Raw genomic sequence first — 24,733 nt, forward strand, 5'->3', positions numbered from 1 at the left:
TAACTTGATAAACGAGCGGTGTCTGGCACTACGAGTCGTACGTGATGCTGAAAGTCACACAATCACAACTGAGCCACTGATTCTCCTCTCTCTCTCTCTCTCTCTCTCTCTGCGGGATTGTGGGTGATCATCTCCCATGCTTGGATGCTCGGTCTCAGGCCGAGGTGTTTGGCAGAAATCAGGGATTTTTCAGGACGTTGGAAGGTGCCCCAACTGGCACTAGTGTAGTTTTTGTTACTTCCAAGCACCTGTGGACAGTCCTTTGCTTTCCCAGAAAAGTGAGCTTAGGAACCCTTTGCTTCCTTCTAGGTCAGGCTGCCTGCAGATAGAGACCCTTCTCTCTGCTGCCTCATTGCCAGTTACATTAAACACAGTATATGACGAGAATCTATTAATACTGCACTGTAGTCAACATCCATGTGAGCATATAAAATGGCCCTCATGCAGAAGAAGATTCCATTGAGCCAAGGGGTAGCAGTGATTCTGTTAGTGATAACGAAAGCCGTCCTACACAACAACCCTCCTCTCTCGTCTCCCTCACACTAGTCACAGAGGTTTTCAAAGGTAAGGGCAAGTGAGTTGGTTGATTTTTCTTTATATTTTGTATATTCTTTATTATTTTGTGTTACGTTACAGTAATCATTTATATATATATACTTTTTTGGGTTGTGGAATGAATCAACTGAGTTTCCAGTATTTCTTATGGGGAAATATGCTTTGATATATAAGTGCCTTGGGTTAGAAGCATGTTTTCAGAACGAATTATGCTCACAAACCAAGGTTTTTACTGCATGTGTCTTTCTCTGACTTACTTCACTCACCCCATACCTTAGAATTCTTAGCCTCTTCCACTCCAGACACGTATCTATTGTTGAAGAATCTCCTCTCCCTAGTCCTAATGCCTAACTTGTCTACCCTCACAGGATTAATCACTGCCCAGGAATTTGGACAATGTGAATTATAAACCATAGTCCAAAGAGACAATCACACGCATAATAATACGAACTCGCTATTTAAAAATATATTATTTACCCACACCACTCCCATTATGTTGGCTACTATAAAACAAAACAAAATAACAAGTACTGATGAGGACATGGAGAAATTGGAACCCTTGAGTGCTGTTGGTGCTGATGCAAAATGGCTCAGCCACTATGGAGAAGAAAGCATGAAAATGCCTCGACTATTTAGAAATAGAATTAGCATATCATCCAGCAGTTCTACTTCTGAATATATACCCCCAAGAACTGAAAGCCAGGGCTCAAAGATATTTTTGTACTCCTGTTCATAGCAACTTGTTCACGATAGGTAAAAACAACCAAGTTCCATCGACGGACGGAAAACAAGATGTGATATGTACACACCACATGAATAGACCTTGAGGACACTATGGAGATAGCTGGTGGTGAAGTTGTCAAACGTTGTCCGTATATTTAATACCACTGAACTGTGCACTTAAAAATAGTTAGGATGGAAAAAAATAGTTAAGACAGTAAATTTTTATGTTGTGTGCATATTGCCACAATTTACACACACACACACACACACACACACACACACACACACACACACACACACACATATACAGAGAGAGTTCTGGGCTTGGAACTGGGCTAAGCATTTTGATTGAGTTGCTTCCTATAATCCTCACAACAACCCCAAGATTCATTACTATTATCACCGTTTCACAGATGTGGAAAGTGAAGCTTTAAGTGATTACGCAAATGCGAAGCGGATGCCCAGGATGCAAACCCAGGTCCCCTAGCACGAAACCCCACAATACCACCATTACGTTCTATCATTTCGTGACCCAGACTGGTGTTATCTAATGTCATTTTGTTATACTGGGCACACCAAGACCTTAGCCATTCAAATTGGCAAGGTCACTCTGTAACCTTGGACGAGTAGCAGGGCATTTAGAATTATCTATCATTTCTGTCTCTCAACGAGTATAGTTTTTGTGAATCATGGTGATTCAAACCCACAATATATTTTTGGATATGATGAGTGTTCATAATTTTTATTGAGGACGTACTGCATTTTAGGGTTGCCTCAGATATTCTACACATTTATTACAACATTCCTATATGGTGATATCCTTATTTTCATTCATAAGGTAATGGAACTAAAGCTTTGTACAGGTAAGCAACTAAGTCACATAAGTAGTAAAAACGTGAGTTGAATTTTAGTTTTTTAATTCAAATTGTTTCCCACTAAGTCATAGTTGCCTGACAATCAATGCACACATAAGCACCTTACTTTCCTATTCTGAAATCCGGCCTTGGCCTCGAGTAACCTTTCGTATAGTAATACAGTCTTGTTATCTTTAATGTGATATTGTAGGTTTTGAAAAACACCCTTCAAAGAAAATATTTTCATCTGTTATCTTACCAGTGGATTTAGCAAGCTGGACTAATGAACTCTTGGTTTTGACATTTTTTAAATCTCTAATTCTATTCTGCAACTGCACTGAGAGGGCCCGTCAGAAAGATCGAGAAAGAGATTGGACATAATTAATAGTCTAATTCAGAGAGGCAAGAAGTTTCCTTATAACTTCAATGTCCCACTACAGCCCCATCGGTCTTGCCTTAGAAATCCAGCCTCTTAAATCTCACTTTTCACATAACATACTCATGACAGCATTTATTATTAATGATCATCTGTGAGTTATGAAGGATAAAGTCATGTGAATGGAATCCAAACGTCAAACAACAGCCTCTCAGAAGCAAGTGAACCTTATCCAACTGTAGCAGAGCTTTGGGAATGAGCTAACAAGTTAGTGGTGGGGAAAACGCTCTGCTTCAGCTAGTGATTTCGTCTCCAAGAACCGCCATCAACAATGTAAACGGAAGAGAGAAGGAAACAAACGGTCACGGTATTAAGAAGCCGCCACGGTCAGTCTCGCAAGAGGTCACCTGGATGTAGAACCCTGAACTTCTAATCAGAGGAGTTCTGCAGGCTTGGAAGCAGGCACATTTCTCCATCTAACATTTTGTGGCTCCTTGGTGTTGGCAAAGCCAGTCGGGTTTGTGAGGGGTCGAATGTGTTGCCCTCCTGTCAGACTTTCCAGGGTGGGTAAAAGTCAATAATTTTAATCTTAATCCTGAGGGCACAGTGTGTTCAAGTTGGAAATCTACTCCATATGTTCGTGATACTATTTCACAGGAGTCCTTAAAAGGTTTCTTCAGGGGAGCTCTGTGAGATTTCCAAATCTCCCTGGCTGTAGGGGTTTGTTTGAACCGTTAAAATTATAAATGAGGATATCAGTTAAAACACACACACACACAGAGCGACCCTTATTGGGAATATAGCATATACCAGACACTTCCACAGGCAGTATCGCATTTAAATTCTCACCACCAGCCAGTGAGTTGGATGGCACGGTCCCCGTTTTTCAGACACTGAGACACAGATGGATAAATGACTTCCTCAAATGTGTCCAGCTGGTATATGACCTCAGTTGGACAGATCTGACTCCAAAAACTCATATCCTTTTACTACATCACATTGCTCCCAAACCAAGTTTCTTTTTAGATCTGTGAAATGATACGTATTCTGTTCAAAATATGGAATATGCCCTTGTTTAGAAGGAAATGAAGCCAGGCAACATGTTTTCTGTTACCTAGCCAATGTCTCAGCTGACCTCACCAGCTGCAGTGATATCATAACATTAGTACCCTCTGTAGAAAGAGCTCTTTATGTGGGCCCTTTAAAACTGTACATCGGTCATTCTGAGAAAGTCGAGCAGCTTGAATTCATGCCCGTCAGGGTTTGGGGTTGTTTTTTTTTTTTTTGGCCCATCACTTATGCCCCTTTTTGTTTTTTTTTTTTTTTAATTTTTTTTAACGTTTATTTATTTTTGAGACAGAGCATGAACGGGGGAGGGCAGACAGAGAGGGAGGCACAGAATCCGAAACAGGCTCCAGGCTCTGAGCTGTCAGCACAGAGCCCGACGCGGGGCTCGAACTCACGGACCGCGAGATCATGACCTGAGCCGAAGTCGGACGCTTAACCGACTGAGCCACCCAGGCGCCCCGCGCCCCTTTCTTTTTGAACTGAACTTGTCAAATCATTTTTGCAAGTATTCAGTATGTTGCCACCCACTGAGTCCTTTCTAGAATGTAAATTTGCCACGAAACTAGAACATGCTCATTTTAATAACATTCAGTCCATTTAAAATTAAAATAAAAAGATGACGCTAAATGATCAAAATGGCAAGACAAGGGGCGCCTGGGTGGCTCAGTCGGTTGAGCAGCCGACTTCAGCTCAGGTCACGATCTCGCGGTCCGTGAGTTCGAGCCCCGCGTCGGGCTCTGTGCTGACAGCTCAGAGCCTGGAGCCTGTTTCAGATTCTGTGTCTCCCTCTCTCTCTGCCCCTCCCCTGTTCATGCTCTGTCTCTCTCTGTCTCAAAAATAAATAAACGTTAAAAAAAAAATTTTTTTTAAAAATGGCAAGACAAAAATCACCAGAGCTGAGAGGACATCCTCGGACCCGCCAGCTCCACAGCTGTTTGCTTACTGAAGTTTCTCTGTTGGTCTGTTCTCTTAAGAAAGTGCAAATTTGACTCACTTTTTTTAAAGGTTATTTGCTGCACACTTGCACGTGCACGCACACCCCAGCAGGGGAGGGGCAGAGAAAGAGAGAATCTCAAGCAGGTTCCGTGCTGTCAGTCAGTGCAGAGCCTGACTCGGAGCTCAAACTCATGAACGGTAAGATAACAACCTGAGCTGAAATCAAGAGTCAGACGCTTAACTGACTGAGCCACCCAGGCGCCCCTTGAAGATACAAAGTCCGTCGCAAACCTCTGTGTAATCAAACACAGTGTTACCCACGAATTCTCAAAGAAGAATAAAAAATAGGGAAATGAAAACACTAAAAAGAAGCAAAACATTGTGTTTCTGTTCGTACTCTGTGCCAACTCTGTCAGGTGTTCTCGTGGAGCATCTCTTTCCTGCTACAATCTTAATAAAGTGGATGTTATTCTCAGTTTATAGACGAAGCATCTGAGGCCTGCACAAGGTCATATATCTTGCCCAAGGTTACATCAGGAGTCAATGGAAAACGCAGACTCAGAAGTAAGCTCTAACTCCCAAACTCACTCCTTTTCCATTTTATTAAACTGCCACCTTTCATTTTAAAATACACATGGAAGTAGTCACTTAACTATATTTCCATCTCCGGATAACTATTGTGGAGAATTCTTATAGAGTCACTCATACAGCAGAACTTGTCGAGTAAACACGTTGTTAATGATGATGACCGAAGCCCGCTCATGCAGTCATTTACACAGGTGAGGTGATCATTAGAGTCCTCCCCTGTTTAAACAAGGTTTCCATTCATTTAAGGGATAGAACATGGCAGGATGCATGTTAGGAAGAGATAAGACATGCCCGGAGCCAACATCCGACGGGGTGAGGCAGAGGCCCAGGTTGTGAGGGGGAAGACAGTATGCAAAATGTATTTTATCTCAAAGAAGCATATGCCTTGAGGTTCTTTCACTGAAAGCATGAAAGTTCAAGGAAAAAAAAAATTACAGAGCCCTGCCCTTATTTTCCTCATCAACACATAGTGATTTATCTTCCTAACCTTATACCCTAAATAGAAAAACATTAATAAAATAACTGCAAATAACTCTTCCAAATAAGTTAGTAAAATATCATCCATTTAACCACCATGGTGTCATTAATATTAAATAACGGCACACAGATCATTTCAATCGGTGATCATAGAAGTAAAATACACTGGCACACTATATGACTTTGCATTTTCCTTTTATAAGAAAGAAGCACCCATTAAAACACACACACACACACACACACACACACACACACACACACACACACACACACAAAACAGAAGGACATAAAACTGACATTTAAAAAAAACAGGTGGTCCCAGATTCCGTGAAACCTCTCACACTCCTGGCACCATTCCCTCTCCTGTCCATTTGGATTCCAATGGTCAGGAAGGTTAGGAAGGTAAATCCTTTCCCCAAAAGATGCCACAGTCTGGCTTTCTGCGCAAACTGAATCCAAATCCATTGCCACAGGGTGGCAGTCAGTGGGGAAAGGCTTTGTGCCTCCTAATTCTTGATTTTCTCACTCCCTTGGAATGTGCCCCTTCCACGAAGCAGGACAAGTGAAATCCTATCCAAGATCATCATCCTTGCCTCGCACGGGGTTCGCCTCCCCTCTCTGACACGAACTGGGAGAGCAGATTAGCTCAAGCTGGTCTCCCCCAGGAAGGAGACTCAAAGCCCTAGCTCCTTCTCAGGGGCCATGCTTTTCTTCTTGTCCGCCCACGCCTAAGACAATTGGTTCATTCCTCTTACTCCTAAGTCTCTACCGTAAGCAGCTCTGGCTGCCTCGAAGGTCATTCTGCTGTTCAGCTGGATTGGGGTCAGTGCATTCACCATGATGTGCGGTGGGGGTTGTCCCGGCCCCTGCCAGCAGAGTAGTGTTACAAGAAGCATTAATTTATCATCTGGCAGGGAGCAACAGTCCCGACCGCGACATGGAAACTCATATCATTTGATTTAATGAGGAGATTTTCTAAGTAGCACTGTTATAACCGCCTGGAAAACTCAGGACTAAGGTCTCTGGGATTGCTGTTCCAGACACCTTAACTTCATGCTCTCTTCCTGGGTGTCTCACAGAACATCCTAAAGTCCTTTGCGTGGATTTAATTTGGTTTTTGTTTTTGTTGGTTTTTTTTTTTTTAATTTTTTAATGTTTTATTTTTGAGAGAGTGAAAGCAAGGAGGGACAGAACGAGGGGTGAAGAGAAGATCAGAAGCAGCCTCTGAGCCGACAGCACAGAGCCGGATGCAGGGCTCGAACTCACAAACCACGAGATCATGATCCGAGCCGATGTCGGACACTCAACCGAGCCACCCAGGCGCCCCTGCATGGATTTAATTTGAAACAATGACAAATGATATTTATTTCTCCAAATATGCTTTCAATGCCATGTGTCAACTTAGAGCATGCAAATCCACGCACCTAAAAGATTATTGGGAAGAAAAATGTTGAAGGACATTGTATCATTCTACCAGTCTATACAAGAGTTTCTCAGCATTGGATATATATATAAGCATCCTCTATGAATCTTTAAAAAAATTACAGCTGTGCTGGTCCTAGGTTGCCTCTGCCCCCCCCCCCAACCCCTTCGATCAGGCTGCTATGCAAGATTTTTCCATGATTCTGCTCCAACAGTATTATAAGGGTTACCTCTGAGGCTTTAATAGGAATATGGATAATAAAAAACATAACCTTCACCATCTCTATGGTTTGAGTAACTTAAAGGGGTATAATCTTAAAGGAATTTTACAGTACCTGTGAAATTGGTCCCTATTCTAACTAAGTATGCCTTACCTATTAGAGCCCAGTCTAAGAATTCCAGGAGGTAATTGGATGGGATAAACATCCATGTAAATACGAAGATTGCTATTAGGACCTGCCCTGATCCTAACCTTTCTATGACCCTGTGATTAAATAATTTGCCTTTTTGATAAGAGTGCTATTCCCTCAGAGATTATTGCTTTAGTTAGGCTGGAATCTGCCAGGTTGTAAAAATCAGACAGGCTTAAGCTTTCTCAAATGATGGATATGTATTGTGAGGCCCTACGAGACAGCAAAGAAACGCCAAAAACGACCTAGGCAATGCACACCAAAGATTACAAACAGAATGCTATTCGTATTAAAGGGTGGAATAGGTGTTGTCTTGACGACTCTTGAATTCATCGCCTTAGAAAAGGATGGAACTGTGGTCCAGTCAGGAAACCAGAAATTACTTCAGGAATTTCAAGTATGAGGAATTTAATAGAAGAACTGGTGTCACAAATGATGAAAGAGGTGAGAAGCCCGTGAGGGATGGTTGTGCTCATTAAAAACAGCTAAAATCTGCTATCATCCTGCGGGCGGGAGAGACAAAGGGAGAAGACAGCATTACTAGACTCCCCAAAGGGCAGCCACCTGAAGGAAAATGGAACCATGGAAGGAAAGTCTGACTATCAAAGAAGGTGCTCTCAGGCAGAGCGAGAATCATGAAGATGACACAGTCTCTGCCCGAGACACCAGCTGGGACAGGAGGAGAGGGAAAAATACCGTGGCTGTCCCCTTCTACCTGAAATCAAATTTCTTAGCAGTGCCTTCCATTGGCTTAAGCCAACCAGTAACTAGTGACACACATCGATGCAGAGGAAGCCCAGGCAACAAAGAGGCTGATTTCAACACAGAGGCATCTGTGGCTGCCGTGCCCATCACCCCACCATTCCTAGGATTCAGCATCTCTCTGTCTCTGCTTTACCTCCTGTTTCTATCTTCTCTTTGTATGCTATGGATTCAAAGCCACCAAGACAAAAAGTATGTGTGGTTGATTTTCTCTGCTCAAATGCAAGCAGCATTGTTAGAGAGAGTTCTCATAGGAGGCCAGCCCTCTTCGCAATGATCTCTGAGTCAGCCGCCGATCCAATCAGCTGTAGCTTTCTTAGCAAAGTCACTTGGTACAAAGCAAACCAACGAATACAAAAGGACACATCTGCAGCCAATTTTCTCAGGAGAGGAACACATCACGTGTACAAAGTACTCGGAGGTTACGTTTCAGAAACGGCCAGTGTTACGGGCTGAATGGTGCCCCACTCCAAAATTCGTACGTTGGAGTCCTAACCACCATTAACCTCAGAATGGGACTATATTTAGAGACAGAGTCTTTAAAGAGGTAATTAACCTCAAATGAGGTCATTAGGGTAGGCCATAATCCAATATGAGTGGTGTCCTCCTAAGGACAGATGAGGACACGCAGAAGACACAGAGAGAAGACACCGTCCACAAGCCCAGGAGAGAGGCCGCAGGAGAAACCAATCCTGCCCAAAACCTCGATATTCGACTGCTACTCTCTGAATTGTGAGAAAATTAATTTCTGTTGTGAAAGCCACCCAATCTGTGGTGCTTTGGAATGGCAGCTCGAGCAAACTAATACAGTTAATGTATCAGGTTGAACTACATGTATAGATTCGCTATATTCTAAAGCCCAATGGTGCATTCAAAGTACTTAGTGATGACGGTTTCAGTCACTGGTTCTCTTTAACACTGGCTTCATGTTGCTTACCTAGGACTTTTTCTCTGTGTGCACATCTCTGACGTCTCTTCCTCTTCTCAAGACACCTGACATACTGGATTCAGGCCAACCTTATGAGCTCATTTGACCTTCATTACCTCTCTAAAAGCCCTGCCTCCGAGAACAGTCACAAGGGCGGTTAGGACTTCAACACCTGACTTGTACAAGGACACGATTCAATCCGTACAGTCTTCAAACATTGAACCTAGTCTTTTAGTTGTCACAGCTGAAAACGCTCTATTCCCATGTGGGCAGTAAAGAGCTACTCAGACCCCCCCTCCCGAGTGCCGTGAAGGTGATCACAAATACTGTGGTTATTGGTTTTCTCTAAAATCCAAATCCTTATCTTATCAGGTTATTATGGAAATGTAGTTATATTGTCGGTAAGCGTATTTTATGACGAGTCTTCCTGCCAACATCTTCCTCCTCATCAGTGTACTTCTTGATTCTTACCTGTGTCAGAACCCTATCTGGATAGTCATCCTTCAAACACCAGGGCTAGCCACTTTTGCCCACAGGCATATCGCCTGAATTGCGTTCTCCACGGTGCCTGGGTTTTGCTTTCCCTCGCTTCCTATTGTCATTTCCAGGGTCATGATCATTCATAGTTTCCTTACCTGTAAAATGGGGATAATACTGCTACCTTCCCTCGCAGGAGCGTCCTAAGGACTAACTGAGTCTATAGCTATGATGCTTTCAAAATGATGTCTCACATGTATTAAAGACCGTATAACCGTTTGCTGTTATTAACAGCCCTATCATTATTGCTAGAAATACAGGTAATTATTTTTCCTACACGAGAAGCTGTTGCTTCCCTGATCCCCCTTTGCTCGGCTACTAGAGGGGTTGGCTATGAATGTTTCATGCCTGCCACCTTCTCCAGAAGAGTGTCCTTGGCTGACAGGAGCTGCTGTCTCTACTGAAGACATCTGGGGTGTTGTGCCTCCTTTCCCTGGAGGCAACCCCTAGCCAGTGACTAATGCGAGAGGTAAAACAGCCTCGTCCCCTCTTCTCTGCGGAGGACAAACTCCGCCGTACGATCCACTCTCCAGGGTTCTGTGATGAGAACGATCCCAGGCCAGATGTTTTCTAAAACCACCCTTCTGTCTGGCTTCTTCCCGTTCTGTCTGGTTTCTCTCACTCCCTTGAAGGGTTTTCTGATAACATGACCTCAGTTACTCACTTGCAGGAGCATTCCTTGAACACAGAACCTATGGAACCAACCTAAGACACTCACCTTAGCAGAGGGAGTCTTTTTAGACTGAGGCTGTGTCTCACGTCTTTGCTTTTCTCTGCCATAATATCTAGCTTAATACCAGTCTCCTCCGAGGTGTTTAAACTCATGTTTTCTAGTGGATTGGTGGAAATACCTGCAACCAAACATGTGCAGGAGCAAAGCCTACTGATTTCAGTTTGCACGACTGGGAGCTTAAGAATGTCGATGCAAAGTACAGACAGTGTGCAACGGACAGAGCAGTTCATCTGTCTCAGCCACGGATGGAAATCACAGCAGAGAGCGGTGATTCGTATTTAAAGTGCCAAAATGATCGGATCAAGTGTGTCATTTGGAAACTGCCTATCTACCCGGAGAGCCTGTGAGGAATATTGTCATTGAACACTGTCATATGCTTTGTGGATAGATTGCGTCATGCTCGTGACAGCGAATCCTGCAGAAAAGGCCTCTGAGGAAGGTGGAGGACAGGTCTTTATCTTTTCAGTCCTCCTGAGGTTACAGGAACAGGTTTCAATTAAAGGCAAGAAAAGAATGGGAGCATCGTGCACTGCTCTGAACCACCAGAAGTTTCTACCTTGTTTCACCTGATCACGTTTCATATCATAATAAAAGAAAAACTCAGTAGGATCCACAGATGCGGAGAGCCGTGTGCACCTATGGCAGAATCCGCTCTACCCGCCTCGCCGCGAGGACCACGCGAAGTAACGGAGGAAAGCACGTGGCAAGCAGCAGTGTGTGACATGATTATGTGGTGCTGAAGGATCACCGTCGACGCTGTGATTAAAAAGATACATTTCTCCTAGATACACTTAAGGGTTGCAGGTGTATTAAGTCAGGATTCCTTTGGGAGTGAGTGGTAGAATCCTAACGTAAAACCAGCCTTTGCAAAAAGGGACTCAACCACTGGGCGGGTAGCACCCGGACAGCCCTGCACAAGGCCGAGACGCATTTGTTGGTACCAGCAGTGACGCTGAATGGGAACAGCATACCAGGAGGGAAAGTACTGGTGACACGACATATTCAGGTATTTGACAGGGGCTAGGACTTTGCAACTAAGAGGCGATGTGCCCCAGTGGCTACCAGGGGATACCGACAACACCGTGGCTCTGACCTCACCATGAATCAAAATGACGTTTGGTAAAACACAGATTTCTGGGCCCTGATACAATCTTTCTAATTTGGAAGGTCTGAGGAGGTGCCAAAGAATTTACGTGTTTGACAAGATCCAAGGTGAGGCTGATGTTTCTGGTCGTGGGAACTCTGAAACTGTTCTTCTGGACAAAGTTAATGAAAAGGTACAGGTGAGAAATGAAAACGAAAGGCAGAAAACCTCTCTGGTCCCTCACAGGGAGGCTGCATTTCCTACAACATAAGGAAAAGCAAGTCAATACAACAATTAGTGGATTTGACTCTGGCTTAATAGAATGATCAGACTCCAGAGAGGGAAAATAACCAAGGCAAGCTGGCACATGAGGCTCAAGACCTGGTCGGGGCACTTTCATGTGGGAGGGGATCACCAGGGCAACGGCCCCTCAAAGTTTTGAACCCCAGAGCACTCTGCATCTTTGGAACCCGTAGAAGGAGCCCACACACCCCTACTAAGAGCTGGCACTCTTCTCTTCACTGAAGACAATGCCAAGACTCCTCCCCTGCAAGACAACATGTACAACCCACTTCCCAGTGTATGATCCATGGGCACCGATCCCTAAAACTGCCCAGAATGCCAAACCCCATCTCAGCATCTGCTACCGAAGAACACGGCTGTGGCGGTGGGCCTTGAGCTGGTGACGAGTGGAACCAGAAGCTCCACAGCACGGAGACTCTTTCCAAACGTTTTGTCTCATCTGCCAATCGACTTAATTCTCTCCTACTAAGGACACAGTTTTTCAATCCTGTGTGTGGACAACACAGCCACGAACATATCAGACCAATATGATAGTACTTCTATGGTCCAAGAGTCTAAGAGGCATGTCTTCTGGTCTAATTTGAAAACATCCAAAGAAAGGCACTCGTTGGTATGCCTTGGGCTATATGCTCGCATCTTGAACTAATCACCGTGCCATAAAAAAAAAAAAGAAAAAAAAAGTAATTACGGCATCTTGAGTCAAAGCCTCATTCCTGGGGTCAGGGACTATTACCAGAAGAAGAGAGAAAAGGCATAGAATGGACAAGAACAATAGTAAGCCATTTTTGAAGGATTGATACTAATTTACAGCAGAATCCTTCCATATGTCCTCAATTATTTTGACAGCTTAAAAAGGTGTGTGGGAGGTTAGAGAAAAGAAAGAACAAAGACTATTTCTTCCACCACAAATTTCCACAACAGACTGGCTATGAAATTCAAAGTCAGTAATTAATCTTGGTTGCAAAAGACAGAAACCTAAACTCCTAACTTAAGCAAAAAGTAGAATTCTTGGAAGGCTCTTTTAACTGTAGGAGGCAGAGTAATTCAGCTGGCCAAGTTCGAATAATATGTAAGGCCATCGCTCTCGTCCCTTCCCTTGACTTCTCATCGCATCACACTGTGCTCTAAGACCAACTTTCGCTACAGAGCAGGGGACAAGAGAACGTGAAGCCACCTGCTTCCTGTTTCCCAACTTCATCACATGTGAGGAAAAGCCTTTTTGCCTTCACCCCTAGCTTAACGATTCTAGGAAAAATGTTGATGCCCCAGTTTGGTCACATGCCTGACTCTGCAACCAATCACGCAGGAGCAGGAGAAAAGTCGTCTAGGGTTGGAGCAGTTGGATTGCATCATCGTTTTGAAGGAGGAAATGAATTATTCAAGGTCACTGAAGGATCAAGAGAATCACATGGTTAGGGAAGGAGAAGGAGCAATTTGCAAAAGGGAGGACTGCGCTTCCCTGTGAAGTGAGAAGGGCACTAGACAGAGAAAACAGGGACTCCACTTCAGGGAACATCAAGACAGGATTTGCTTTCACCATAAGTAGAGGAACTCCTAAGCCCAAGCCTGCAAAATTTATAACACGCACAAAAACGAAAGGCACAAATTCCCGTTCAATCTCTTCAATTTTCTTGAAGATACAGGAAAACACAACAACAGAAAAAAAACTCGTCCAGCAGATATAAGTCCCCAAATGGACTCTTACAAACCACTGAGTTCACCCTCATTATTTTTCAGGTAAGGCAGCTAGTACCCACAGAGAAGTAATTCGTTGAAAGCCACTATTCGGTGATAGGTACCATGATTTCTAGTCCAGAGTTCTTCCCATTACGCCCGTTTACAAGAGCCCCATTCAAGCGTGGTTACTACAAATATCACCACGGTTCTGGACAACTATTGACCATACTTTGTGATTTTCAAGGCTGTTACAATTTTGAATGATTTTTCTCTGTTCACACAAGTTTTTCCATGAGAAGCCAGTAAACAAAGTTTAATATACCATTGCAGAGTAGGATCTAACGTAAAAGGATTAAAATTTACATTTAAGAAACCAATTTGAAACCTCATGTCCTGTATGCGGCCTTAATTACTTAAATAGCAACTTAATTACTTAACTGTCATCTGTCTCCACACTACTGACTCACGTATTTTGCACTCTTTGCATACATTCCCCTAGAGCTGTGAGGAAAGTTTGGCAAAAAAGACAAAGAGTGAGACCCCTATCTACACTCAGACAGAAAAATGAATAGTTAGCATATAAAGTACTGCCAGAAAAAGTTAACTTGATCTTACTCTCTTATGGAAGAAATGAAACAAATTCACCAAAGTTCAACCTTAACGCTTTTGGAATTAATTGTGAGTACAATTGCCTTCTCCTCATCTGTCAGAATATTCAAATGACTTAAAAACTTAAACGGGATTAGTAAAATATTTTAAGGACTCACTTCCTAGCTTAGATGGTAAAAGTTGTCTTCCGGCATGTGAGGGTATGAAATCAAAATCAAATATAAAACCCAACAGTACGTGGTGCTCTTTACATTGAGTTTGTCCATAATAGTGCACCTTGCCTGGAGTTTAAATACCATGTCTGGAGGGGAGATAGGTATTAAAACCACAGAATCAAAAGAGACGAGGGAGTCAGGGAAGGTAAAAGAAGATAAAAGGCGTGGAAACTGAGCCCCATGTCATGCCAAGACGATGAGAAAAGAGGAGGAGAAGGAAATGACAGTGAGGTAGAAGGAGCTGAGAGAATGAGGTCTTGGAGTCAAGGGAAGACATCATTTCAGTGTGGATGAGTCGATCAACTATGTCAAATGATAAAGTAAGACGCAAATGAAGATTGGATCTTGTACTTGGTAATGTGGAGGCCGGAGGAGATCTTGAAAAGAACGAATTCATTAGCATGATCCGTATAAAACATTAACGGGACGGAGTTCAGGATGGCACGGGAAGAGGAGACATGTAGACTACCCGTCAGGAGCTGAGCTATCAAGGGCAGCAGAGAAGTGGTAAAGGAGCTGCAGGAACATATGCGGTTATTGAGGTTTTTCAGTCCTTCTTTTACGCTAAATGATATCAGAGCATGTTTTTATGCTGATGGGATGACTAAGTAAAGAAGGGGAAATTTTTCATTAAGAGAAAACAGAGAGGATTACAAATGAATAATCCTGCCGAAGCATAAAGAAAGGGACCCAGTGAGCAACGAATGGGACTGGCCTTAGGAACAAGGACAGTTCACCTGAAGCAGCAGTTGGACTAGCAGAAGAGGTGGACGAAGCAAGCGGATTGGTAGATTTGGTAGTGAGGGTGTGTAAAATCGCTTCTCAGATTGCTCACATCTTCTCAATAAGAGGCAAACTCACCAGCTGAGAATGACAAGGGGAAAAAAAGTGATGGGAAATTGAATAGAGAATAAGACGAACTGTCCATCTTAGATAATGTGAGAGTGAACACACATGAAAAATGTAATAGGAATAATGAAACAGAAATTAGAATCTGACCAGAGAATTACATGTTTCCCCCCCCCCGCCAGCTTTGGCCATTTGCTGGTACATAAAAAAGACGTGTGTTTCAAGAAAGGCAGAGTTAGACTTCTGAGGAAGATGATGGAGTAGGAAGATCCTAAGTGCACCTTAGCCCATGGATACACCCAGATAACACCCGTATCAGCCTTAATAACCCAGAAAATGGCCCAAAGACTGGCAAAACAGACTCTCTACAGCTGAATGTAGAGAAGAGGCCACATCGAAAAGGTAGAAAGGACAGAGATCTGGTCTACAGCAAAATGCACCCACACAACGGTCTGCGGGAGGTAGGGATGCCGTGGGCACGGAGAGGAGAAACAAACCCTCACACCAGTAAACCCAGGCACCGGGAACCCGCACGGGGAAGATGAATCCCCATAATGTTTGGCTTTGAAAACCAGAGGGGCCTAATTCCTCAAGTTCTTACCATCAGTGGGACTTAACACCTGCAACTTTAAAAATCAGTGGTCTTTATTCTGAGCTGCACAGTGATAGGAAGCTGAGTCCCCACCCGTAAAGGCTCAGCACAACAAATAGCCCCTCTGAGAACTACATAGAAGAAGCTGAAAAACACCCAGGTTACAGGGAGATTTACTTACTAGTCTCAGGGTGGGTGTTAAAGGGGCAGGGATCTCTAGAAGACATCTCCAGGACCCAAAGAGCCGCCGGGCACCATCACCCCTCACCACCACTACCACTCCCATCCCCCAGCCACCCTATAGCCTGGACGCATGGATGCCTGCCAGAACCAATGCAGTGCCAACACCTTCCAACTAGCTTGCTAACATCCTGCCCCACCTCCACAGTCTCCTGTGGGCCTGCGCCCTCCAGCCAGGCCTCAGCTCCAGGATACATCCAGCAGTGGAACAGCACAGACCTTGCTGGCACCAAATGCGCTGCCCCCATGTTCTCCCGTAGAACTTCCCCATCCAATACACCATCGTCCAGAGCCCTTCCAAAGCACTGGCACAAGTACAGCATTGTGAAAACAGCCCAAAAGGGGAAAACACCACTCCAAAGAGAATCCTGTCTCAGGGAAATGGGAAGATAACCCCCACATACCCAGTACTCCTTCAGCCCCAGCAGTTGGCTGGGGGCAGACATGTGGTCCGACTGCAGCCTACCCACCAATGAAAGCATCTCAGGGGAAAACACAGAGGAAGCACCCCGCCACAATCAAGCGGGATTTACTCCTGAGATGCAGGAGTGGTCCAATGTTTGCAAATCAATGAAATACCTCACATCAACAAGAGAAAAGGCAAAAACCATCTGACCCTATCAATAGACGCAGAACAAGCACAAGACAAAGTACAATATCCATTCATGATAAAAACACTCAAAAAAGTAAGTTTAGAGGGAACATACGTCCACATAATAAAGGCCATATATGAAAAATCCACACCTAACATCATGCTCAATGGTGAAAAACTGAGAATTTTTTCTGTAAGTCAGGAACAAAACAAGGATATCCACTTTCACCGCTTCTATTTAACATAGCACTGGAAGTCCTAGCCAAAGCAATCAGATAAGCAAAAGAAATAAAAATCATCCAGATTGGTAAGGAAGAGGTAAAACTTGCACTATCTGCAGATTACATGATACTTTATATAACAAACTTAAGACTCCAAAAAGAAACTACTAGAACTGATAAATGAATTCAGTAAATTCACAAAAGCAATATACAGAAATCCTTTGCATTTCTATACACTAATAATGAAATAGCAGAAAAAGAAATTAAGAATCCCAATTACAACTGCACCAAAAGGAGTAAAATACCTGTGGAAAGAAATGCTGTAATCATGGAGAAGAACAATTTTTTTTTCAATTTTTTTTAATGTTTATTTATTTCTGAGACAGAGAGAGACAGCATGAGTGGGGGAGGGGCAGAGAGAGAGAGAGAGACACAGAATCAGAAGCAGGCTCCAGGCTCTGAGCTGTCAGCACAGAGCCCGACGTGGGGCTCGAACTCACAAGCCGTGAGATCATGACCTGAGCTGAAGTCGGCTGCTCAACGACTGAGCCACCAAGGCGACCCAAGAACAATTTTTTTAAGTTCGTTTATTTATTTTGATAAAGGGAGAAAAAACACTGAAGGGGCAGAGAGAGAGAGGATCCCAAGCAGGCCCAGCACCATCAGCGCAGAAACCACCCCCCTCCCCGCTCCCCCGCCACACACAATGCAGGGCTTGCACTCACAGTGACATCACGACCTGAGCCGAAATTAGGAGTTGGATGCTCAACTGACTGAGGCACCCAGGTGCCCCTGGAGGAACAAATAGTTTTAAAATGTCCATACTATTCAAAGGAATCTAAAGACTTAACGCAATCCCTATCAAAACACCAACACTACTTTTCATGGAACAAGAACAAATAATCCTAAAATCTGTATGGACCCCAAATAGCTAAAGCCACCTAGAAAAACAATAATGCTAGGTGTATCACAATCCCAGATTTCAAGATATACTACAAAGCTGAAATAATCAAAACAGTATGGTACTGGCTCAAAAACAGACATAAAGATTAATGGAACAGAATAGAGAGCCCAGAAATGAAACCAAGATTATATGGTCAATTGACCTTCAACAAAGCAGCGATGAATATCCAAGACGTTCTTGTCTCTTCAACAAATGGTATTGGTAAAATTGGACAGCTACATGTAAAAGAATGAAACTAGACCACTTTCTTACACTTGAGTTACCATACAGTAAACTCAAAATGGATTAAGGACCTAAATGTGAGACCTAAACTATAAAAAGCTTAGAAAGGAACACAGGCAGTAAAATTCTTTGACACTGTCTAGAAAAACATTTTTCTAGCTGTGTCTCCTGAGGCAAGGAAAACAAAAAGCAAAAGCAAAAACAAAAACAAAAACAAACCAACAAACAACTCTTTGAACTACATCAAAATAAAAAGCTTCTGTACCGTGAAGGAAATAATCAACAAAACTAAAAGACAACGTACTGAATGGGAAAACATACTTGCAAACGACATATCCAATAAAGAGTAGTATACAAAATGTATAAACAACTTATACAACTCAACAGTAAAACAAATAATCCAATTAAAAATGTGCAGAAGACACGAACATTCCTCCAAAGACGACACACAGATGGCCAACAGACACTTGAAAAGATGTTCAACATCACTTATCATCAGGGAAAGGCAAGTCAAAACTATAATGAGAGATCACTTCACACCTGTCAGAATGGCTCAAGTAAAAAACAAAAGAAGCAAGTGTTGGTGAGGATGTGGAGACAAAGGAAACTGTGGGCACTGTTGGTGGGAATGCAAACTGGTACAGCCATTGTGGAACAGTGTGGAAGTTCCATAGAAAATTGAAAATGGAATTACCATATGATCCCATAATTCCACCCCTGAGTATTTACCCAATAAATATGAAAACACTAATTCCAAAACATATACGCACCCCTATGTTTAGTGCAGCATTATTTACAATCGCCAAATTATGGAAGCAGCCTTTGTGTCCTTTGACAGATGAGTGAATAAAGAATCGGCGTAAGAAAAAAACGCGACAGACCATCACTCAGCCATAAAAAAAGCAATCTTGGCATTTGCAACAACATGGATGGATCCACAGAGGATAATATCAAGTTAAGGAAGTCAGAAACATAAATACTGTATGATTTCACGCATACGTGGAATTTAAGACACAAAACAATCGAACAAAGGAAAAAAGAGACCCGCCAAGAAACAGACCAACTACAGAGAAAAAGCTGATGGTTATTAGAGGGGAGGTTGGTGAGGGGATGGGTGAAATAGGTGAAGGGGATTAAGAGTATACTTATCGGGATGAGCACTGAGTAACGTACAGAATTGTTGCATCATTATATTGTACACCTGAATCTCAGATAAGACTATATGTTAACTACACTGGAGTTAATTTTTTGTCATTTTTAAAATTTATTTTGAAAGAGTGGGTGTGTGAGCAGGGGAGGGGCAGAGAGAGAGAGAATCCCAAGCGGGCTTCACGTTGCGAGCCCATAGCCCGACGTGGGGCTTGATCTCAGGAACATGAGATCATGACCTGAGCCGAAATCAAGAGTCAGATGCTTCACTGACTGAGCCACCCAGGCACCACTGGAAATTTTAAGTCATGATGAACTTAGGCTGAGGTTATGCCATGAAGCGAGAGAGAGAGAGATAAAGTAGTTGTAGTTATGTGCACAGGAATTGTCCTAGTGGTAGATTAAACAATATAAGCTGGGCAAGGAAGGAAATGAGGATATAGAGTGGGTTAGGGCATAACAGAAACTAAGGTTGGGACAAGTTCATGGAGTTGAGACATCAGCACAAGATGGAAGGACAGGGGATAGTGTGTGAAGAGCAGGATACTCAAGATTTAATCTCTGCAAAACGTTTAGTTTCTGGTGACAACCAGGACACGTGCAAGGAAATGGATGGATGAGGGGAGACCAACGTTCTTGTTCTAAGGATTGCCTACATGCCCAGCTAACGCTATACCACAGTGACAGATAACCCCGCTGTTTCAGTGGAATCAAACATATTCCCAACTTGCCCATCATGCAAAGTTGGATTCAAAAGTCTACAACTCTGCTCTCTTTCTGTCGAGTGACTCAGAGCGTCAGACAGCTTTCCAGCGTGGGCTCTGTCTGCATCTCAACATGTGGCATCTTTAGTCACTGAAAGGATTCTCTTCTTCCTGACGGAGGAGAAGCAAGAAAATGGAGACGGTACGTTGGCCCCTAGGCGCATCGGCTCAGAAATGATACTCATGCTTTCTACTCACCTTTTCCTCCGCCATACAGCCCCACTACCTGCACCAAGTGTAAGGTAACACAGGGGATCTGGAGTGAGCGCCTCCGGCTGCCACAATATGGACATTTCATTGTTAAGAATCATCAGGGAGGTAACCTATGTATGTCAATGACGGAAACAAAAGAACCAGCAGGTAGTCGAGACTGTTGGCATGAACCACCGAGGAGCTGAGGGCTCATGTGCAAGAGATTATCTTCCCACTATACTAACCTCTGTCTGAAATCTGCATACGTGATGTCAAATGTCCCAACGTGGAAGGAGATATTCAATCATCGAGATCTTTCCGAAGGCAGTAAATCTGAAGCTATTCAAAATGGACAGTTGATGAAGCTGATTACCACAGAGCTAACCATATTTCCTATGTGGATTACCAGGTTTCAAAGACTAAAAAATATGGGAACAATAAAATTTTAGTGAACATAATTTATTCTTTCCTTGATGATTTAGAAGGCACCTTTAGCTCCTGGAGTGACTTAGGGACAGGCCTGTGAACATCAATTATAATTGGACTGCGGATATGCACGGCTATAACTCACATGGGCTCTCTGCACATTGGGAGCACAAGCAGGGCAGCAGGAAGAGTAATGACAGCAGGGGATGGAAGGGTCTAGAGCTGGGGAAATGAACCAGGTGGCAGGACTTTCCCCCAAAGGATAAAACCAGCAGTTGAAATAATAAAGTTCGAGGAGATGGGGGACCCTGTATTTCAGTCAGGGCTGATACTTCACTCCAGGAGGCATCGTCCAAGTGTGGGAATAAGACCACAGATATATGTACTAACCACGCAGGCAGATCATGTATCTCCGTCTAGTAGGTTCATTTGTTAGAGGCAGACATGGTGTACCCAACTATTGGGCTTTTTGATACATGGCCCATCAACCTGAGGCTGGGGCTTTAGAGATAAAGTGCTAATGATTTTAAGGTCGGGGACAGGGCTGCAGTTAGGAGGAAATCGAAAGGCAAACCGGGAAACTAAAAAGGTAAGCAGAGGCTGAAGAATTTGGGCATAGAGCCATATCAAGAACAAGAGAACATGTCGATTCCAGAACACAAGCACCTGGTGATGAGAGGGATTCCTATTAATCTTCTTGAAAAAGCCATACAAAGGCATAAATGAAACTGTCATGTATAATACTAAGTGAAGGAAGCCAATCTGAAAAGGCTACCTACATACTGTTTGGCTCCAACCATATGACACTTTGGAAAAGGCAATAGATGGAGACAAATATCGAAGGGGTTGGCAGGGGTCGGATGAGGGAGGAATCCGTACGTGAGCACAGAGAATTTTTAGATGGGTGAAATTATTCTGTATGATACTATCACGGTAGATACATGTAATTATACCGTTGTCCAAACCCAAGAATGTATATCACCATCAATGAACCATAATGTAAACTAAGGACATGGGATGATTATGTCGTCAGAGTAGGTTCACCAGTTGTAACAAATGGACCACAGTGGGATAGAGGGAAAATTACTTACCTCCTCACATTTGCTATGAACCCAAAACTGCCCTAAGAAAATTAAGTAAACAAAACAAAAGGCTTAGTCCATAGTCAACAATATATTGTACACTTAAAATTTTGTTAAGAAGGTAGATCTCATGTGAAGTGTTCTTACCACGGTAAGATTCAAGCAAACAAACAAAACAGGCTTTGTCAAGAGATCATCATCTTGATGGGGAGAGACAGATTGGACAAATACTGGAAATGATATGCAGAAATAAAATGTAAATAAAAATTGCCATTTACTCTATTACAATGCCGGACAAGAGTGTTCTATCTAGAAGCTCCAGGGCTGCATTCCCCACCCCCCTTTATTTTCCAGGTTCTATAATTCTGCTCCCCTATTTGGAAGCTAGGTCGATATCAAGCTAGGACGGGAATCATATTTGCAATACAACTTGATTCACAGAGAAGAGTCAAAGAATATTTTTAGCTTGATAAAGGACTTAAGTTCTTATTGTCCCGTAGAGGTTTTGCCTTCCTTAATCTCATTCTCTACTCCCCATGGATCTAAATCCCCTGCTATTTCCAAACCAAAAAACCAGATGTAACCGAAGCTGACCAAAGGACAGAGGACTAAAGAAAGTAGGCTAGTGCCTGGGGTGTGAGGGGAGTAAGGAGGAAGAGTAGAGTTTCAAAGACAGAGGGGTCTTTGGGAAAATAAGAGGACAGGGGGTAGGGAGGAAGGGAAACAGGGAGTTCACCTGGGAAGGCCTCCAGACAGACCAGTAGGGGGCGACTGTGTAAAAAGCCTCAGAAATCTATTACAAAGGACCACCCAAGCAGGAGAGCACTGGGCGCCTGGAGTTTTGGAGAAAGTACTCTCAAGATGTCCGCCCGAGGCTGAACAATGATGCAAAGAGACGCCATGGCAATGCAGAAGGAATTAGGCATTTTCAAAGACATATTCCAGTTGGGAGAATTGCCAAAGATGTCAAAGTAATTTTACCCAAGGCTCCCTATTTACATAAAAAGAGCTATTTAGACTTATTTGTGTTTTATTTTTGCTTATTAAAGTTAAAAAAAAAACTTGAAACATACTTTGCTCTAAATTCAACTTGCAAATCTTCTCATCTATTTATAAACATAATAAATGTTAGACAAAATAGATCAACTTTTGGAGGAAACTTTGATTAGCGTTTGATAAACTCGAGTTACGAAAACTAAATTCCTCCTAAAATAACCAGCCTCATTTAAAAACTTAATTAAATCCCCCTAAAATTTCCAAACTGCACTTATAAATTAAAATGCCTGGCTTTCATATGCCTGATTGAGTACATTTATGATTTTTCACAAGCAAATTCTTTCCCGGTTCTGAGAGAAGGTGTCCAAGGACTTGGATGGGGAAGTTCAACGCCGAGCACAGGCAGGTGCCAGTCTACATTTTGCAGCAGCTGGTGCAGTTCAAGACAAGGATTACAAATGCAAAAATACAATTCAAATGTAGTTCTACTGGACAAAGGCCAAGAAGCTGAACACTGACACACCAAAGCAGACCCAAATTCTCTCCGTTTTCTGTACTGTCCAAACTGTGCTCCCGCAGAGGCGTGCCACACCTACCCGTGTTAGGTTTGAGCCCAAAAAGAATTCCTTACAAATCAAACCCATATTTCCCTGGCATTCTTGCACTGCTGGAGGCAGAACTTCCTGCGCATGCTCAGCTGTTCCATTTTTGTAACAAACTACAATTCCCACAACTCTTATGGCTTGAGCTCCGTGGGAGGCTTCTGCTGTGTGATTGGTAGATCAAAATAATTCTGTGCAGCAATTAACTCAGAAGGAACACTTTCTCTTTCAAGGTCCTGAGTGAAATTATGGAGTAGGTGTCCCTACAATACCCACTAGATAAGCCAGATCCTTCTTAATGTCTGGGTTTTTTTCCCCCCTTTGGGCTGGATTGGACAGATTTATCAGAGTCCGTTTGAAACCAAAGTCATGTCTGTAACAGACAAATTTGTTTTAATTTCAATAATCGACATGCTTTTTAAAATCACTGCAAGGATGAACTAGGAATGTTGAGGATATAGAAGTGAATTAAACAGTGATGATTGTAGTCAATTAATCCTTTTTCTACATCATGCTATGCATGCGAATTGTTTCAAGCAAACATCTAGGTTGACTTAAATTTCAAATATCATTGTTGCTGAATGTAAAATAATTCCCAGGGGTGCGAAGGAAGAAACCACGGACTAAAAAGGGATAATTTCAAACAATTTATACCAATTGGATTGTTTTATAGTCTGTTGCCAAAAAAGGTGTGATTATATTTCCTCATGAAGGCTGATTGGTGGCAGAGGGTGAGGCCAGGGGAAGGGAGGAGGCAGTTAAGACAGAAGAAAGTCAGTTCCTTCTTGCATTTAGTACTACGGGAAACGTTTCCTCTATATATTCGCAGACTGCACATTTTTTAAATAATCAGCCTATCGTTAGGATTACACTACAAGAGGCTATGGCATATATAACAGACTTTTCTTTAGCTTAAACACTTTCAACCCGCCAAGGTTGTTTTATTCCCAGGCCATTGTGCACTGCACCAGTGGGCTTCTTACCGAAGCAAATGCATGACTCAGAGAAGAATTATTGCTTCCTTTTAATTTATGGCTTAGAGAATGTTGTGGAGATCAAGCTCAAAAATTAATTTCAGATTGGTCCCAGAGGGATTGCTTTTAATGGTTCTGTTAATTCACTTTGAGAGAAACCCTATTAAAGTTGATGAAAATGGCAAAGACCCACTAGCCCATTTCTAATCTAGATTTTGTTTGCAACAGACCTCATCCTTCTAATTAGAGTTGTTAGAACCCACTTTAATTTTATTAATAATAATTAACATTTATAATACTTCAGTTTACAAAGCACTTTCTCATTATCAATTAAGTTTTTAAATCATCCCAGTAATCTACTAAAGTAGCGTATTAGTTTCCTATTGCTGCCGTAACAAACTACAGTAAATGTAATGGCTTAGAAGAACACAAGTTTATTATACCTTTTGGAGGTCAGGGGTGCAAAACAGGTCTTACGTGGCTAAAATCAAGGTAATGGTAACATTAGATGTCAAGTATGCTTCATCTAAAAACACAACTACAGACACAAAAGAGTTGTCAGCAGGACTTCATTGCCTGTGGAAGCTCCAGAGGAGAATCTGTTTCTCTGA

At 42.8% G+C, this 24,733-nt stretch overlaps 1 long non-coding RNA gene across 1 annotated transcript in view; it reads right to left on the minus strand.

Annotated features, from left to right (window-relative positions):
* LOC102970952 overlaps positions 1-21,782 on the minus strand; it is a 154,281-nt gene extending 132,499 nt beyond the window's left edge. The window contains exons 1-3 of the long non-coding RNA XR_006217469.1: positions 21,698-21,782; positions 21,560-21,591; positions 20,288-20,381 (exon numbers count right to left, since the gene is read on the minus strand). This is a non-coding gene — a long non-coding RNA (uncharacterized LOC102970952). The remainder of the gene's footprint in view (positions 1-20,287; positions 20,382-21,559; positions 21,592-21,697) is intronic.
* Between the last annotated feature and the right edge of the window lie 2,951 nt (positions 21,783-24,733).

Source organism: Panthera tigris, chromosome B2 (assembly GCF_018350195.1).
Source record: "Panthera tigris isolate Pti1 chromosome B2, P.tigris_Pti1_mat1.1, whole genome shotgun sequence".
In the NCBI taxonomy this organism is placed as follows: Eukaryota; Metazoa; Chordata; class Mammalia; order Carnivora; family Felidae; genus Panthera; species Panthera tigris.